Source organism: Drosophila mauritiana, chromosome X (genome assembly GCF_004382145.1).
Source record: "Drosophila mauritiana strain mau12 chromosome X, ASM438214v1, whole genome shotgun sequence".
Taxonomy (NCBI): Eukaryota; Metazoa; Arthropoda; class Insecta; order Diptera; family Drosophilidae; genus Drosophila; species Drosophila mauritiana.
In genome coordinates this window covers 13,235,474-13,248,845 of record NC_046672.1, presented here as the reverse complement: position 1 = coordinate 13,248,845, position 13,372 = coordinate 13,235,474, and the positions used below count along the sequence as shown (strand labels likewise).

The window sequence follows — 13,372 nt, the reverse complement described above, 5'->3', positions numbered from 1 at the left end:
AATACAAAGCAGAAACAAATATGTATTATATACTCTGGAAATACTGTGAATTAAGATTTTATTTGGAGTAACAACTCATACTTTACTTTAGTCCTTAAAATGCAGAAATAATCCTTTTCCATATTTTATCAGCTGGTCAACATGCCATTAATTAACATCGAAGTTCCCCTTAAAAAAAAAACCCTCGTGAATAAAAGTTTACCACAAAAATGTTGTTTGCCTCGCCCAAATTTATGAGGGCAACATGCTGAAAAAATTTAAGAAAACCAAAATGGGAGCAGCAAAAATGAATGGAAAATGAGAAGAAAAACTAAGACATCGACGAGGGCGCTGAAAGTGCGTGTATAAGATAGCCTTGAGCCACATATGTGGGAATGGGATATAGAAGAGCGCCAGACGAGATGAACATAATGCAAAACTTTGTCAGTCACCGAAAGAGAGAGACGGCTGCACAGCCTGCGAAAGAGATGGCACGATTGGAAGTCTAGTGAATTCATTGAGACGACGACAAAACAGAGAAAAACACACAGGGAAATTAAGTTAATGGACAATTAACACCAAACAGATACCCCTTAAACAATTAATTTATTCAATCTACTTATTGAATAAATAAAGATTGTTTTCTGTTTTGCAAGCCCAAATAACTAATATGGTTTGCGGGCTATTTCTTTATTTAACTTAATAGCATAGTTCATCACTCCCTAAAACACTGCGTATTTGCGAGGGTATTTAGAGAAAAGCCGAAGGAAAACCTTCGTCAAAGTTGCCGCCAACGGAATTGTTGTAGTTGTTAGCTTGGAAAATCTTTTTTCAATAACAGCAGCAACAACACAAAATACCCATTACGCATATGTAATAATTTTCATTTTCATTTTTTCCGAATTTTCTCCTGTTTTTTTTTTTCCTTTCTCTTCGTGTGATCACAGCTGTGCCGGACAAGGAAAAGCGGGAAAAACGGAAGGGAAAATTGGTGAGAGAAGGGGAAAAGCCTGATGGCAGCCGTTTAATTTTTGCTCTTGTTTTTGTTGCTGTCTTTTATTAATGAATTTCTCTCATTTTTCCCCAATTCTCTATAGCCACTGCGTTCTTGTCGTCGGTTTTTATACCATTTTCCCTCTTCGTTTACTCGTTCTGCTCTTGTTTTTTACTATTTGGGCTAAGTCTAAAAATATGTCCGCCAATTCGCTAAGTGGCCCCAAACATATCTATACGGGATACATAGAAAATACGGTCGAAGTTTCCAAACGAATGCGACAAAATAGTTTAAATTAAACATTCATTCGAAATGTTTCAACATATTATGAGAATAATAAATAACAACAAAAAATCGAACACTTTTCAAAATGTTTAGAAATGTTCAATAGCAAGTATATTCGATCTAAAAGTGCTGAGCAAATTAACAGTTAACAATATGAATAAATATTTCCCAAGAAACATTAAAAAAATTAAAACTGATTTAATAGGCACTTACTAGGAAATTACCAGAGTTTAGATTATATTGCTTTAGAATCCGCATAATGGACAACTTCTGTTCAAAAGGAATTTTTATGACACATCCACTTTTGGCCTTTTCCTCTCCATTTTGGCTTAAACCGAACAACTTTTACAAAATACAGGCTTAAAGAGACTAATATGCCCCCGGGACCATTGAAGCTTGATTTATGCTAATTTCATTCAGCTACCACAGCCATAATGCCTTGATTTGATTAATATATTTGCAAACATATTTATTGCCTATTATGCTGAATGCAGCGTATACATATGTATTTGTTTTACGATGTATATTTAAACAAATTGTTATCCTTTGCAACTTAATATTGTCACTAGCCCACTAATTAATTGGTCAATATCGGCAAATAGATTTGTTATTTTAAGAAAACACGGAAATCAATTTGTTTACATTGCAAAGCTGCCATCTAATATATATGTATTTGTGCATATGTTTAATTTATATATATATGTATATATTACTATTTGTGTGTTGTCTCCTCCTTTGGCTGCGTTGCGAAATGTTGTTTTTATTTGTTTTTGTTGCCGCTGCGCTCCGCGAAAATTTCTCAATTTTTGGCGCGCATTTTTCAAGCCGGCAAGCTTTTCACACACACACACTTTCACACTGGCACTGTCACTGCACTCAAAAAACCAAACAAAAAAAATTTGTATTTCTTTTGAACAAAAGCAAAACCTTATGATTTCCAAATCGTATCTCTGCTGTTTTTCTATTAGCAGCCAATCGCGAAGTTTTTGGTAGTGAAACGTTAATTTCGAATGTGCTGTCACCGGAGAAAGCGAACCGCGCCGCGTGTCCGTACACGTGGCCAACTCGACGTAGACTGGGCGTATACGTAATGCCGGAATCTGTGGCTCTGCTGCATCGAGTCTGCCGCTCGACTGTTGCCGCTGCCACGGCGGATGCTGCCACTGCTGCTGTCGACCCGCCAGTGCTGCGCACTCAGCCGGTTTTCCCGACAACTCTGGCTAGTTTTTCCGGCTGCCGCTCGCTCACTCTCTCATTCTATTCAATAAACCAAAAGGGATTGTATTTGTATTGCTACTTTATTATGTATCTACCATAAATTGAGTGATTATTTTTCCCAATATCTATATGAGTTCTTTGTAATACTAATAATCATTAACATTTACCAACATAGCTTTATAATAAACTAATTGGATTCCACTTGTGTTAAAAAAAGGACACGTATTAATCAAAAATGTCTACTTTTAGAAGATCACATCATAAAAAAGTAATTGCAAGAATCTAATAATTTTTATCCATTTTCCACGCTTGAAAATTAATTTCCTGATAGGAAATTGGAACATTAAAAGCTAATAATTTTTCATATCTCTACGATAATGCAAAATGTTTTCTAGCCTCTCAAAATGGCAGTGCTATTTAGACGGATCTTAGCTTTTAAATATTTCTTTTAAACAAAATTATGAATATGAAAACTTACAGTGATCCATCTTGTTTTGCTTTCCTATACATATTATAATAATAATTGAAACCTTAATAAAAATTAACAATGGGAAACCTCTGCTCGATATCCAGATGTTTTTTCTTGACTTCAACATATATTGGCTGCTCATTTCCATGCTCATTTTAATATATATGTACATTTTGATATGGTAATAAGCCAAAACATAGTGCGATTCATTTTAAAACACTGCACAATGAAACTCATTTTATTATAACATTTCATCAAAACATTCGACTTTGATGACAGTAGACGGGCTTCATACGAATCTTAAGAAATTATGAAATATTTATTTTCGGCTTTTTTCCCCCCAAATATTTGACATCTCTGAGGATGCTCCACAAACGCTCAATGTCGAGTGAGTGGGAATACGAGGCGATGGCCGAGGGCAGCCGAAGTGCGTTCGTGTGTGGCCCGAATTTCACTCGAAACGGAATTTCCCTTTGCTCGAGTGCGAGTGAGACGGGAGTGAGCGGGAATTTTGAGTGAGTTGTAGGTTTTTTACTCATTTCCGCTGGCACTTCCGACGTCGTCCTGGGCCAAGGAAGTTGTAGCCACGCTGACAAGGACAACAAAGTCTGTCTTCATTTTTTGTTCGGCTTCTTCGCAAAATATTTTATTTTATTTGCTCTGGTTATATTTTTCTTTCTTTATGTTTTTGTTGTTATTCTCTTCTTCTTCTTCTTCTTTTTTTTTTTTTTTTTTTTTTGGTGAAATGTCAAATGACATTCCTGGATCACAGACTGTGGAAACTGTTGTGAATGTGGTTTTCTTAAAGCCTCGAGCGATTTGATGTTTCCTTTGCGATTCGTTTGCATACATTCTACGAAATGTGTGCGAAATAAAAAAACTGCTTCTGGGGTCTCTTAAAAACTACATTCCCTTCATTACAACATTTTTTAATAACTTGAGATCCCGCAGATTACGTGAAGTTTCTCCAGACACTCTTAATTGCCTTTATATTAGCTTTCGAAGCGTTGCTATGACAGAACGCGTTAAACACCTAAAATAAAAGTAAAAACCTTTCATCTAATACTCTTTCACGTTAAGTAACTTTAAAATCGATGTCATTGCTTGAGATCCTTAAATTAAATTGATTATTATTATATTATTAAGCTGATGCTTATGAAGGCATAAAAAACCTTAAAGTATAACCCACAATCTTATGTTTATTATTGCAAAAACATATAGCTTTCATAGTAGTTACGCTTACTTGATCACCTGACTAAGTTTCAAACGACAGGCAAACCAAAAGAGAAGTTGTCCTTATTTTAATTACATCTCCAAAACTTAGCACGCTCGCAAAATAATGTTAAATAAACGGAAGTTTCGAATGCAAACTATAACAAGCCGACAGCTGTGACTTAAAATCGATGTAATCACATTAATACCCAATTAACCTTACGCAAAGAGTATCCTTTGAGTCTGCCAGCTTGAAATTCCAGCGTAAAAAAGTGTTGCCTGCGAAGCGAAGGGACAAAAAGCAGCGCCATGGCTGCGTTTTTGCATCAGGATCTGGGACTAAGGACCACGGAGAATGGAGAAAGCAGAAAGGAGAAGGACCTAGGACAACTGAGACCAAAAGCCGCATTGTGCGAGGCCACAGGATATGGGTAGGATGGGCAGGATGGGTGCGATGGGCAGGATGCGCTGGATGGAGGGGACTCGGGGTCGAGACGTTCCTTTGCCTCAATTTGCTGTTCTATTTTGCTATTTTGCCGCTTCCACAGGCCACAGGGCAGCAACAACAACAGCGAAAGGCGGTCAAAGGTTGCCAGAGTTACAACCAAATGAGTAAGATGCGAACAAGAAGAGGCGAACAAGAGTAGCACCAACACCCACCCACCCACACACACACACACACACACACACACAGCAACACCCACAGCAGGAACAACAACAATGCCGGCAGCAGCTGCCTGTTGCCTCAGTAAGGAATAATTTGGCCGAGTATTTGCCACCCACACACCCACCCAATCCGCCCATCGCCCGACTTCTGTGCGTTATTATTTGCCTTTCGAATCCAATGTGTGTAATGCCTTCGAGTGTGATTAGCAGCAATGTACGAGTCATGACCGTAATAACAAGGATATGCGTTAGGTCCCAGGAACCGCACCCAAAGGACGTTGCTTGCAAAAGAATTTCACTTTCCCGCCTGGCCCGCAAATTTATTCGCAATCAACGCTATTAAGTGTCAATCGACCACTGCAATTATTAATCAGACGTCTCCAAGGATCTAAGGACACTGGCAAACGCAAATGTAAACGCAATGGCCCGAGCGCAGACAAACTCAAAGGCCTTAATTACATAATCAACGAGTTGGTCCATAGTTATGCAAGCCCAATCCAATGATATCCAAGTATATATCTCGGTCCACAGTAATTGTGGGTGTCTGCACACATATCCATGGCGATAAACGAGTCTATTTGCCAGATTCCAAGATTGTATTTATGGGGTCGATGGTTTCCATGTTCTTTGTTTTAATATTTGCACTTAAATGTTTGCTTATTTTTGGGGGAGGGGGGTGGATTGCCATTAAATTTGCCACATCCCATAGATTTTGCCAATTTATGGCACTGTTGCCTTTTACATGAATTATGAACATGATGTCCTTAACAAATCGAAAGATCAATTAGTTCATTGTCTTGAATGTGAATTGCCATGAGTAATAAATGTTACAAAATAGAAAATAGAGAAGCCTTAATATTTCCCATTCAACCGATTTCAATTCAATGCATTATTATACAAATTTGTAATTTAATTGTAGACATGCTAGAAGTCACTCAGTATCAATGTCACAATCTCCATGGCTGTTAGCAAGTTTTCTATAAGAATTTAAGTACTCCAAAGTCCACAAACCGATTGAATCCACTCACTGGCTTCAATCGAAGCTTGGCAAACAAACAAACAAAAATTTTGCAACGATTTAGCCTGCGAAAGTTTTGTCTTATTTAAAGGGAAATTCTCTCGGGGGTTATTGGCGAGAAAGTTTCCAATTTCATGGACTCACACAAATTCAGAATGTATAATTAAAATTATATTTTTGATAATTGGTAAACTCGACTTGGTCTATCCGATGCAAAAGTTTGTCGGATGAAAAACGAAAGCCGCAAAAGCCGAAAAAGGACAATACTGACTGCAATCCTGCCCACACACACACACACACACAATCACGCATAAACACACACACACATTTACACACTCCTTAGCACATTCAGGACAATGACTGCTTTACGGAGAGCTGTGCAATGAATGCAATGGGCACCTGTCGATGGCAATTCAAGCAGGGCAGCCAGGAATTCGGGATACAAGTACACTGGAAAAAAAGCGCATCCAAATAGCTGAGCTCTTGTATATATGGCTAAAACATAGAAGCGTTGAAGAAATGCTCCATATTTGTAATGCTCAATAAAGCTTTTATTTTTTTATTAATTATTAAGTTATTATTATATCATATCCGTTGCTAAACACAGTTTACTTTCTACATGTTACTTTTGTAACTTTATTTTCTTGCAGTGCATTGAAGAGCTGGTGAACCGCGCAGCCACATGGCCAGCGGCCTATTAAAGAAACAATGCCAATGCCTCCCGTCCTGAATTTCCCATTTTTCACTTGACTTGCCGCCCGCCACGCCCCTAATGCACCCGCTCCCCCCCGCGCCGACCATTTCCCCTCCGGCTGGCATATTGCAAATGAACTCGACAACTATTAAACACCTGAAAATGCTGTTGCACGGCGGCAATTGTAAAACCAGTGTGTCCAACAGCAAAGCGAATTGCAGCTACAATAAGAGCAACAACATCAGCGATAACACAGCCATCAGTTGCACTGGAAAAACAACAGCAAAAAGCCACTGGATTTGAGAAAATAAACCAACGAATCGAAAACAAGTAGAATGTGCATCAATTCAACATCAAAGTCGGTTTTAAATTTTGAGCAAGTTTGAAAAACATTTAAGTTGTATGCAGCATACATTTTATAAAGCAATAACAAATATTTCAAAAGCGATGGATGGATTCCTTGCTGTCTGCAACGCAATTTATTGAATGTTTTATGTCGTAAAAGCCGGAAGTCTGTGTAAACTTGTGGCAGCACAACAGCTGCAACACCAGCAACATCGGCCTAAACAAAAGCAGGAGCAACAGTTGCAACATTGGTGCCAAGAACAACATCAAATGCAGCAGCAAATGCTGCAAGTGCAACTGCAAGGGCAACATCAGCAACCATAACAAAGTTAACAGCGGCGAAAGCAATAGCAACTTGCAACGGCAGCAACAACTGGCAACAACTGGCAACAGCCACATTTTGGGGCAGCAAAAATGGCAGAAAATTGAAAAATTCATAACGACCAGAGCTGTGAACATAAAAAAAGGACATAGCCATTTAAGCCAGTGACCAAAACCAAACCAAAACCAGAACCAGATCCCGAAAGCAACAGACAACAGACAACAGAAAACAGAAAACATAAAACAAGCAACAGACACTGGACAACACGGTGTTTGGAACCGCAGAGGCAGCGGCAGCGGCAGCAACAGCAGGTGGCATAAAACATGTCTGCGAAAGGTGCTCAGCGGCAAGGACTTGCCATGTGTCCTGCGCTCAGTTGGGTGGGTTAGGGGTTTTCGGGGGGATTGGTGTGGGTGGGTGGGATGAGGGTTAAACGGCGGGACAGCGGCGACAAAAGCGAAATGAAGCGACTTACAAAGGGCTTACACACCGCCGCCAACATGAGCAGGTGAGCCAAAATGGTAACAAAAAGTAACCCGAACTGCAACCAAACAAACACAAAAATATACAATATATATATATATAGAACAGAGGGAAAATTGTAAACAATAAAGGGAGAGAGTGGCGCGGAACAAAAGTTGTTTTACAGGGGATTTGGCGAAACGAAAAGCAGGATTAGCAAGCGAATAGCATAAAAATGGACATTTTTCATGCACATCACAAATTTATGAACACACAACAGCAACATCTGCTTTTTTTTTTTTTTTTTTTTGCTATGCATTCCGTTTTTAAGAACTTTATCATTATGTCATGGCAATTTTGCATCGGCTTAGGTGGCGGTAACATGATCAACAAATCACCAAAAACTCACTGGCGGCACCCAATTTACCAATTAATATTTTGGCAAGCGTTTCAGAGCGGAAACTAAACGTAAACCAAAACCTCTTTTATTTGATTTTTTTTTTATATTTTAACTTCGAACTGGAAACTATTCCGACCGGCAATAAATCTAATTGCCAAATGCCAGCCGAATTTCGCAAAAGCCAAGGGAAAATATCAACTCAAATGAAATAAATAAACTGAACAAATCTCACCTGTGGTTTCGTGTTTTTGCCTCTCCTGCAGATGCTACAAACTGCTACAAAAATTCACTTCACCACGCACAGTTTTCCAACTGAAGTACAAGTTACACCATATTCTAAACAAGAAATATGCGGAAATGGTGCTACAAACAATGGAGTTTCCTTTAAATTGCCTTAATTAATAATTAATATTATTTAATTACTATTTTTATATGTAATGATGAATGAATGAATCAATTCAAATGTGCCATAAATTAATGAGAATTTATTGTTACACAGAAACTACAATTAATTTCAACATCCGAAAATGTAAATGAAATAAATAATGGTAGCTAACTAATTTGTCACAACTGGCCAGTATTGTAAAAGGTTTAAAAAATTGTACTTTATATTATAAGTTGATTTGTAGTTCTTGTGAAGTTTGAACAGTACACTGGGCGGTGCATACCCGGGACTCGGCCGGATTACAGGGTATTGGGTAAGCAAACCCAAAGTAACTGAGGAGGAAACGTGTAGCGGACAATCCAAGCAACCGCATCGGTCGACAACGACAACGAACCTGCTCAGACGTCAGACATCAGACTTCAGACACAGTGTCAACAATGTCTGACGAATTGTCGAAAAACCGAAAAATGCGGTGCTCGTTGTTGTCGCTGGAAATGCGAACGTGCAGCAAGGACGAACAGGATGCAAACACACACAACCACACAGTTGTACGTGTGTATATGTGGAACGGAACTTGCGACAGGATAGTGTGCGGACAATTTGCGGGCGAAAATTTGAACGCATTTTTTTCTCGGCGATATTTTATTGTTATCATTTCTATGTACGCATCGCCAGCCAGCGACAATAAAGCATGCATTTTTGCGACGATGCGTTTTTCCGACGCCGGATATGCTGCTCTGAAAAATTTGTCAACGAGCTTAAGGCCAGCGAGCACTTGAGCACTTGACCACTTGACAATACAACCCCCACCCCCCACACACACACACACATCCTCACCTGTATTGGCCAAGTTGGAAGGCTCACCTGCTGATCGTCCTGCTTCAATTTCTCTTTAGCACTCGTCTCTCTTCTCTTTTTTTGTGCACTCTCTTTCTCTGAGTCGCGCGATCTAGAAAGACAAAAATTGTAGCATACTTTTTGGGGCACTGGAGTATAAGGATTATTTGGGTTCAGCTGCAGTAAGTGCTTGATATGCATGTGTATGCACATAAAAAGCGGTTTTCGAAGCTAACCGCATTATAATACGCTTAAAACCCTTACCGTTTTCGTCACTTTCTGCCAATCTGCAGGACTTCCGTTGAAAAACGCGCGAAGATGAACCCTTGCAGGTGCGGTTTGCTGCCAATTGAGCGTTAATTGCTTGCCACTCACTTCCGCCGGCCCGAGGGTTTTGCCAGCTTTATTCCCATTTTGTGTGAACTTTGCACCGCATAAACTGGTCAGGGGAATCAAAAAAAAATAATAAAAAATAAAAAGGAAACGAAGGAATTGGCCGAACAAGCGAGCAAATGCAATTGTCATTCAATCATTCACTTCCTACCCCGATAGGCGTTGTGGTTTGATTGTTTGTTTCGCTCTCACTCACTCGGAATGTGGGCGGTTTTTCCGCCACTCCCCCATGCGCTTTTCGCCCACAGGCTTTTCATGCTTTTGCGGCTACTCAAGCGGCTTTTTGCAAGCGTTGAAAATTTATGCAGAAATATTTTAATTGAATTGTCACCGCGATTTTATTGTTGCCGCCGAGCGCTGCCATTTGATGTGTTTTTTGCTTGTTGTCCTTCCTGCTGCACTCAAGAAAAATATGAAAAATAAAATATAAATATTACAAATTTGGAAAATATATTCAAATATATTCCAGAGTTCTAAATTTTAAATTCCAGCATATACACATATTTTCTTTTATGTTTTTCATTCGCAAAACTATCTATATTAACCACAGTTCTTAAATGTAATACATGGCTATTTGAGTTATGTAATTGCAACGCATTTTCGCACAGTGCATTTCCCACTGTAATCGGCATTTGTTGTTGCCACACCGACACAGCCATGTTTTAACCACTTTGTGTGAGTACTTTGCTCATTTCGCTCATTTCATTATTTTGTGAGCTTTTAACTTTAATTTAATTTTTAAACACCTTTTGTGTGTTGTATTTGATGTTTAACGTTGTCATTGTCGGCGACACTCGGCTGCTGTCAGGAGGGTTGATGAAATATTCAGGAGATTGCGGACCCATTCCGCACAAAGACACACAGCCCCACAGCGCCGCAGTCTGGGCCATTGCCAATAATGACAGGCATGTTAATGACACCGACAATTGGCCAATTATGGCGGAATGGGAATGTGGCCAAGGCCGAAACCAGAAATTCAAACCACACAAAATACCCCACCACCCAACTTTCCACTTCCCAAACTGAAAGTGGCGCCTGAGCCTCTGAGGAATGTTTTGCGGAATCCCGAATGCTCCCTGAAATTGGTTAAACTGCTGCCCATGATTTTCACTTTTCAGCTACATTTTTCAATTCATTTTTTTTTCCAAGCTTGCAACAACAAAAGAGAAGTGAAGCAAAGAATGGAAAAACCTATGGCATCATTCGGCAGCACAATGGCCAGAAAATCTCAATGAGCTGAGAAGAAGAGGCGGCAAAGCTGAAACCAAAACAATTTCCTCAGATGCAAATGAATATTTCAGACGAAGGCAACAGCAGAGGCCAAAAACACCTGCTAAACGCACGCACACGTGTGCAGTAATGTGTGCACTGAGAGAAAGAAGGCTGTAATTGGGTTTTTTTTCAATATATTCCATATATGTTCAACATATCTTTACAGAGTTACATTAAATAATAAATATGAATTACTTTGGAAGTTTTCAACGAGTAATTATATTATGATGATTGAATGAGTTTTTCGCAGTGCATATTTTTGTGGCTGTGCAAGCACATATCCCTATATCCCTTTTTGCAAATTTCGATTACCAGACGGATATGGCGGCATTGCCATGATAAGTAAACTTTGCTCCGCTTTGCTTTACTTTCCCTTACTTTCCTTAGCCGCTTTCTCCTGCGCCCCCTTTCACTTTACTCCGCCCCCCTTCACATTCACAACTTGAGCAGTGCAGAATTCCCAGCCGCTCAGCGCTTTTCAATTACACGGAATTGCCGAAAAAAATGAGAAGTAAAAAGGTTTATGAATGCGCCCGATGCTCATCCGATGTTATCCCAGGGTATGTGATAGGGGATTACATTTGGAACTTGCCAAATAAAACATAAATCAATTTCGAATACAACCCTTTTGCAGCTAGCTCCTTAAATTATTTGTTAAACCACTTAAAACAAAGGAATATTTTATATTATATTAGTTTAAGCAATTTAGTTAATCTGCTTGCTTACTTAATATAAGCTTAATATACTTTTTGGATATCCAAATAGGATACCCAAAAAGTCGGTCAGTGGGAACTTTCGTACTTCTACGGGTAGTTAAACAGCATAACAAACACTCGAACTGGGAAAGGAACTCCCAGCATTTCCATATAATTGCAGTGAATTATTTTTGCTGGCGCAATATTTCTAGAAACTCTCCTCCGTCCCGTCCCGCATGTCCTTTGTGCCACCGAATCCTGCTGTTTTTTTCCGCCCAGCGTGTGCTCATCAAATCTTTGTGCTAATCTGCAGGCAGCCAGGTGGCAGGCTAAATAAACAAGCAAACAATTAAAGCCCAAATGCAAAATGCGGCAACAAAAGGAGCAGTGTGAGCCAAGCCAAATGGCAGTGCGGCAAGTGCAGTGAGCGAAAAATCGATGCTGTTTCTGATATCAGTGTATGAATATTAAACAGATAATCCTGAAGCAATTAGCTTACATATTTAATTTAATTAAATTTAATTAAATGCATAAAATAACTACTGAACTAGCAAAGAATTGTTCAATTGAAAGTGAAAGTATTGCATTTGAAATGTTTTTTTTTTCTCTGCTGACAAAAAAGGGAAAATTTAGAATGGCGGAAAATTGAGGGTGGTTGGCGGAAGTGGGCGGCTTCGAGCGTTGTCATCATTTTGCAAGGCAGCCACAATGCGCCGCCTTAAGATGTTAAGCCTTGTTTTTGCTTCAATTTCACTTGGATGAGTTTGCGGTTGACGTGCAAATAAAAATAACATTCACAATAACAATAATCTCTCCCGCTCGCACACATGTGTAATTACAGCGGCGGGAAAAGCGGGAAAATCGGGTGGCGGCGGGAAAACTCAGTCATGCCTTTGGCTTACAATGTTTGGCGTGCTAAGCCGGCGAGCTGCTTGCGAAGCCTTTCGGATTATCCCTATTGCTTAGCACTTTCCCTCGCACCGCGCCACTTTCGTCCGCTTTCACCCGCTTTCTTTGCGCGGCGGCAGTGAGTGGTTGTGTAATTAAATTTCCCTGCTGGAAGGACCCGAAAAGTTCGCTTTCATTGCGATTAAATGGCAATTGTTTTGTTCATGCTTATGCAAAGATAACAATTAAGTGCGGAAAATCCTCGTTTGTTCATTTCATAATGGTTGACGAAAAGGGAAAACTCTCGTTGGCACCCCGTGGTAGAAAAAGGATATCCCTACTTTTGTTTCAGCAAATCCATTTTATCGGGAACGGGGGTGGCAGAACATAGGCACGATATTTCAAATATAATTATTCCTTTTGCTAAATTGTGTTATATAATTAGAAATGTAATAATATACTTTTTGCTCTTTACTTTGTCATGCAATATTCAGCTGAAATCTTATTTGACCTTCACACACTTTTCCAGCTGCAACCATATTACTTTACTTTTAGCTTTTTAAAATGGAACATTTTATGTGACATATAATAGTCACTACTTTAATAACAATTTAGGTCATATTTTACAAAAGTCCTGAAATATTTGTGCATGAAATTAATTAACACAATTTATACAGTACGCACAACCTTATGGTTTTCATACCAAGAGAAACTCCTTACTTATTTATTTTCGTACCCACACGCTTATTATTCTTTACCACATATGAAGTGCTGAAATAAAGTTGCCAAATTGTTCACTTATTAATATTGACTTCGTTGTGCTTGAACAATAATTTAA

At 39.2% G+C, this 13,372-nt stretch overlaps 1 protein-coding gene across 2 annotated transcripts in view; it reads right to left on the bottom strand.

The window, feature by feature from the left end:
* The window catches only part of LOC117148103, a 78,297-nt gene extending 75,967 nt beyond the window's left edge, over positions 1-2,330 (bottom strand). For both annotated transcript variants that reach the window (XM_033315319.1, XM_033315320.1), the window contains exon 1: positions 1,972-2,330. The gene's annotated coding sequence lies outside the window, so the exon portion shown is untranslated. The remainder of the gene's footprint in view (positions 1-1,971) is intronic.
* Positions 2,331-13,372: the final 11,042 nt, after the last annotated feature.